This window comes from Pteropus medius, unplaced genomic scaffold (assembly GCF_902729225.1).
Source record: "Pteropus medius unplaced genomic scaffold, Ma_sr-lr_union100, whole genome shotgun sequence".
NCBI lineage: Eukaryota > Metazoa > Chordata > Mammalia > Chiroptera > Pteropodidae > Pteropus > Pteropus medius.
Genome location: NW_024344240.1, coordinates 3,709,853 through 3,716,009, shown reverse-complemented (window position 1 = coordinate 3,716,009; position 6,157 = coordinate 3,709,853). Strand labels below are relative to the sequence as shown.

Below are 6,157 nucleotides of genomic sequence, written 5' to 3'. Positions count from 1 at the left end.
GTGGTGTTTGCATTTGGTAGCTTTTTTGAAAGTATAATTTGGTTGTAATATTTCTCCTCATTCTAGATAATTACCAATTTTCATGCCAGGCTTTATGTTTTAAGAGCTATCCACAAACTGTACGAGCTCAGGCCTCACAAAACCTAGGTCTGACTCTGGAAAAAGTAAAAAAACAAAATAGATTAAAAAAAAAAAAAGAACTTGTATGATGCTTAAGTCCTAGTATGGGAAATAGCCAATAAATAAATCTCATACGTAAAGTAAATTGTATATGAGATGGTGATAAGTGATATAGAGAAAAAGACAGAGAGAAAGCAGAATGGGCAATGCTGGAGGAGGACAATAGTTCAATTTTAAATAGACTCAATGAAGCCCTCAGAAGGAAACATTTGAACAAAAACCTGAAGGAGGTGAGGGAGTGAGCTCCCTGGATGTCTGCGGGAAGAGGGAACCACGGACAGAACATCCCCGGGCCTGGTGTGGGCCTGTCCCAGGAGCATCAGGCCACTGTGGCAGGAGCATAGTGGAAGACAAAGAGAAGAGAGAAGGCTTGCAGGGCTCGCCTTGTGGGCCATCCTGAGCGTTATGGATTTTACTGAAAGTGAGGTGACAGACAATCTGAAAGTTTTGAACAACAGAGTCTGATGAGCTAACAAGGATTTTAAAAGGACTACTCTAGCAGGCAGGCTGTGTGAAGGCAAGGACAAGGGAGGCCAGTTAGGATGCAACTGATTCATTCAAGGGATGCCAATGGTTTGCCAAGGGTGGTGAGAAGTGGCCAGATATGGGATTTATTTTTAAGGCAATGACAGTGGATTTGACAAGTAAGGAAATGTATACTATGAGAAGAAAAAGAGAATCAAGGATGATAGTGTGGCCACTGATACGAAATGGGAAAGAGGAAGTTGCCACTTACTACAATCAGAAAGACGGCAAGAGAAGCAGGCATTGAGGAAAGACCAAAAACATCCATGTCAAGATGTCGGTTGCATATCCAACCAAAGATAGAAAGCAAGCAGTAGATTAAGTAAGCTTGGAATTCAAGGGAAACATCTAGGTTGGACATACAAATTGGTAAGTCATTGACATTAAAAAGCTATGAAACTACAGAAGCCCTCCAAGGGAGTAAATGTAGAGAGAGAAAAACCACCCAAGGACTGAGCGTGGGCACTGTCTCAGTGTGAGAGTCATGAGGACGCCACAAAAAAAAAAAAAAAAAAATGGAGAAGAAACTCTTGGTGAGACAGGAGGAAAACCAGGAGAATCTCTTGTCCTGGAAGCCTGGGAAAGAGAACATCTCAAAGACGAAAGAGACATTAACTTGGTTAGATGATGCTGAAAATCAGTTAAGATAAGGATGGATTACTGACCTAAGATTTGGCAAAATAGAAGTCACCGGTGACCTTCATAACGAAGTTTGGTGGAGCTGAGAGAGAGGAGGCCTAATCTGATTGCTTTCAAGAAAGAATGGGAGGAGAGGAATAAAAGGGGATGAGTTTAAACGATCATGGAGTTTTCCTGTGAAGAGAAGAGAAATGGGGCTCGGAGTGGAGGCAGCAGTGGGGTGAGGAAGATTTTTTAAGAACAAATGAAACTTCAAAATGTTTGTATGTTAGTGGGGATGACCCAGAAGGGACAGAGAAACTGATGATGAAAGAGAAGGAAGAAATTATTTTTCATCAACTTAGAACTTCATTATTACTATGTATCTGTCATTTATTGAGACTTATTATAAGTGCTATGTCCTTTGTTCACAAAAATATTACTTATTTCTCACTTCAGCTCTAGGAGTTACGTATACTATCACCATTTGATAAAGAAGTGTTTATTTTAATTTTCTAAGGTTACACAGAGAATAAGCAGCAAAATAAACATTTTAATTCAGTTTATCTGATTCAAACATGGTGTGACTTCAACTCTTCCTCTGTTTTGTACTGCTAGAGATAAGACAAAGCACACAGTAAATATTTCACCAATATTCTGTGATGTAATGACTGTATGAATAAATGGTAAATATGTACATACATACAGACAGACAGACAGACATATACAAACATATACACAAACACAGAATTGCAGTGGAAACTGTGGGGTAAGTGAAAAGCAGGGAGGTTTAAGGATCCTTTTACTGGATTAGAAATTCCTCTCCCATGTCCTACAGAAGGTGCTGGCAGGGGCACCTGGAAGGAGCAGTGGAAGGCAGAGACCCAATGTTTCAATCAGTTAAGACAAGCCTCAAGGCAAAGACCTTTAACTAGCAAAGCTACTTCTGATAATGGCACAGAAGTAAGCAACGGGGCATGTCTGCTTCCCTTTCAGACCACGGGATAGGTGGTGGTCAATACAGACTCTGAACAGGAAAAGTGTTAAGTAACATTTTAGCCACAAAAACCTCAGCAACAAGAAAAGGCATCTTCTCCATTAATTAGGATTTTATTCCCTCCTTCTGCACCCTAACTTTTCAAACAGTGTAATCTCTAAACTCACAGGTATCACATTAAACAAATATTATACTTTTCAAGACATTTCCCAGCAGAATAGAAGATGGATTTAAGTCCTGGTGAAATCTTATCTTCAGTTAACTGTTCATTACATTATATTCTGTAAATACAAATACTTATAAGTACCGGGAATGTATATAATTTATAACATTCCAACATGTGTGAAATTCACACTCAAAAGAAACACTAGCTCTTTGTGAGGAAACCCCATTGACCTTCTCACTTTCTGCTACAAAGAATCGTCATTTTTCAGCAGTAGTACTGAATCTTTTCTGGTAACCCACTAACATTTTAGTGCTGTAGAATCATGAGCGTATCTATTTCTATACATTTTTAGATAATATATTTAGCTCTGAGTTGAACAAATTACACAGGCTTGGAGAGTCATTCTATTTTCTTTCCTCATTAAAATTTAGCTTCATTTATGCCATCTCTGATATTCGCAATCATATTTTCAATAGAATTCTGAACAGCATTATTTCAATTTCAGTGCACAAATAAGTGATATAACCAGTCTTTGCTGCATTATAATCTCCTTAGCTTTAATTACCGTTCCTTAGAATATTGTCTCTTCCTACTTTATGGGTTTTAAAATGTATTTCCATTTTCTATTCTAAAACAGTTCTTTCTAGTTGAGAAAGAAAAGGGCAAGTACATATATGCCATATTCTTTTGAAACTGTACTTTATCATTTCAATGGTCATTGTATCTAACCCATTAGGCATTGGAATATGATACTGTGCAATCATAAAAGAAACAGAATTTTAGAAAACCACAGAACTTAACATAAACCAGCCAGCAGGATGAATTAGGGATCAAATATTAGAAAGTGCAGGGACTCTGAAATAGAGCTCTCATTTAGGTTTTGGATAGTATAGAAATCCTCAGTTCTTTGGGGGGCTCCTTCATACAAAAGAGATACAAATCATCACAGTGATTAGTAGTGACCTATGAAGAAAGCATTTTGAGTTATTAAGTGATGATTCTGATTTTATAATGATTTTCTGCTTTCTGTGGTTAATATAAAAGCTAAATTAATATATTTTTAAAATTTCAAACATCTACTGTTAGTTGAATATGAGTTTATCTCTACAAGTAAAAAGGGAGGGGATAAATAGACTGAAAAATATACATGAAGTATGAGTAATTAGGAAATTAACTAAAGAGTGATCTTAAAACTTTAATGTTCTACAAGATATGATTCTTCTCTGGAAGTGTGATGCCTACAGCTTTGATCTTCTTTCTCAAGATCGATTTGACTATTCCAGGTTTTTTGTGGTTCCACACAAATTTTTAGATATTTTTTTCTATTTCTGTGGAAGATGTCATTAGAATTTTGATAGGGATGTCATTGAATCTATAGATCACTTTCTGATAGTTGCTAGTGTACAGAAATGCAATTGATTTTTGTATGTTGATTTGATCTGCAACTTTACTGAATTCATTTATTAGTTCTAACAGTTTTTCAGTGGAGTCTTTAGGATTTTCTTTATAATAACATCATTTGAAAACACAAATGATTTTACTTCTTACTTTCCTGTTTAGATGCTTTTTATTTCTTTTCCTTGCCTAACTATTCTAGGCTAGGACTTCCAATACTGTGTTGAATAAAAGTGGCAAGAGTAGACATCCTTGTCTTTTTCCTGATCATAGAGGAAAAGTTTCTAGGTTTTCATGAATGACTATGATACCTGTGGGTTTGTCATACATGGCTTTTCTTACGTTGAAATATGTTTCTCATATACTCAGTTCATTGAGAGTTTTAATCGTGAAAGGGTGTTGACTTTTGTCAAATACTTTTTCTGCTTCCATCGGGGTAATCATATGATTTTTATCCTTCATTTTGTTAATTTGGTGTATCCCATTTATGGATTTGCATATATAGAATCACCCTTGCCTCCTTGAAATGAGTCTCACTTGATCATAGAATATGATCCTTTTAATGTATTTGTTGGATTCAGTTTGCTAATATTTGGTTGAGGATTTTTGCAGCTTGGCTCACCAGGAGCTAAGGCTACTTACTCACCCGTGTCTCTAGTTTTCAGAAGACTTTGATTGCTGGGGTTATGCTTTTTATGACTAATTAAATACCACTTCCAGTTCCAGGCTACATACTATTTTTAGCCTTGCTTAGAGTCTTTGAGTCAAAGGCTACTTCTCTCCTGTGACCCAGGTATATCCAAACACGTTTTGTTTGTGATGACTCAAAACATCACATTAACTTGATCCCAGAGCTGGCTAACTCATTTCTACCCTAGGAGAACCTAAGTTTCTCTCCCCAATATGGAACAGCCACTCTATATTTAGTACAATTCTCTACTTTCTCCTAGTCCATTTTCTCTTTTAGAAAATCATCTTTTCCTTCTGAATATATAAATTATGCATACTTACTTAAAAATTATATGATGAACATTCTTCATGAATACTTGTTTGCAAATTTAATTAGGATAGAGTTACTGGGTGAAGCAACAAGACCTTAAAGGCTTTTGAAACCTCATGCCAAAATGCCTTCTAGAAATGTACTCATTTACTTTGTAAAGCAATGCCTAAGAGTATTGGTTTCATTACACCCACATCAACATTGATTATTAAATTTTAAAAGCTATCTTTTCTAATTTAAGAATAAAATACCATATCTTTTTAATATTTGCATCGATTTGAATAATCAGGTGAGGATGAACATTTTTACCATTTATTTTTATATTTATATTTCTTATTTGAAATTGTTCATGACTCACTATTTTTAAAACTTGGGATTTGAAACTTGTCTTAATTATTCATAAGAAATGTTTACATTTAAGGTAATTAAGTAAATATAATTTACAAATTATATTTGTAATATAAAATAAAAGAAGTGGTTCCATAGTATAATGGTTAGCACATCTGCTTTACACGCAGAAGGTCCTGGGTTCACACCCCAGCAGAGCCACGGTCCATGGTCTACGGCCATGCCATCCTGAACAAGCCCAATGTCTGATCTCGGAAGTTAAGCAGAGTCAGGCCTGGTTAGTACTTGGATGGGAGACCACCTAGGAAGACCAGGTGCTGTAGGCATCAATAATAATAAATAATAAATTAATAAATAAAATATAATAAATATAAACATATAAATATAATATTACAGATAGAATATTACAAATTATATATGCAACAAAGGTAATAGTTTGTCATTTATTCAATTTTTATATTGATTTACAATACCCAGATCACCTTGAGTTTTTAAGGGACAATTCTGTCAGTAATTTTAGGTGTAATATCTTCCTTGTTTGGAAGGCAAACAAAGTTCCTTGCCAGGCAGGGAGTAAATATTTATGCATACTTTCTTCTAGGTTTTTTCTTTCCCTCTTGGTTTCTTTTTAAAATCTAATTGACTGTAGGTTATAAGACAAAGACCTCATTTGACTTCTCCCCCAAATAGTCCAGTATATTTTTACAGAAAATATACTGTAACATTAGTGCACTGATTCCTCATTTATTTAGCATTGTAACTTTATCATTAACTTAATACTATATTTCCGAATACATACACATATGCATATATACATATAAAATCCACTGATCTCTTCCTGTATCAACACTTTGTTTTAATTCTTGTAGCTTTTAGTGCACTTTAGTATCTTGAGGGCAAATTCACTTGAAAGAAAGGTCTCTCTCTA

General features: G+C 35.2%; 1 pseudogene; it reads left to right on the top strand.

Moving 5' to 3' along the window:
* Window positions 1-5,439: 5,439 nt before the first annotated feature.
* Window positions 5,440-5,555, top strand: LOC120607580 (uncharacterized; annotated as a pseudogene).
* The last annotated feature ends 602 nt before the right edge of the window (window positions 5,556-6,157 follow it).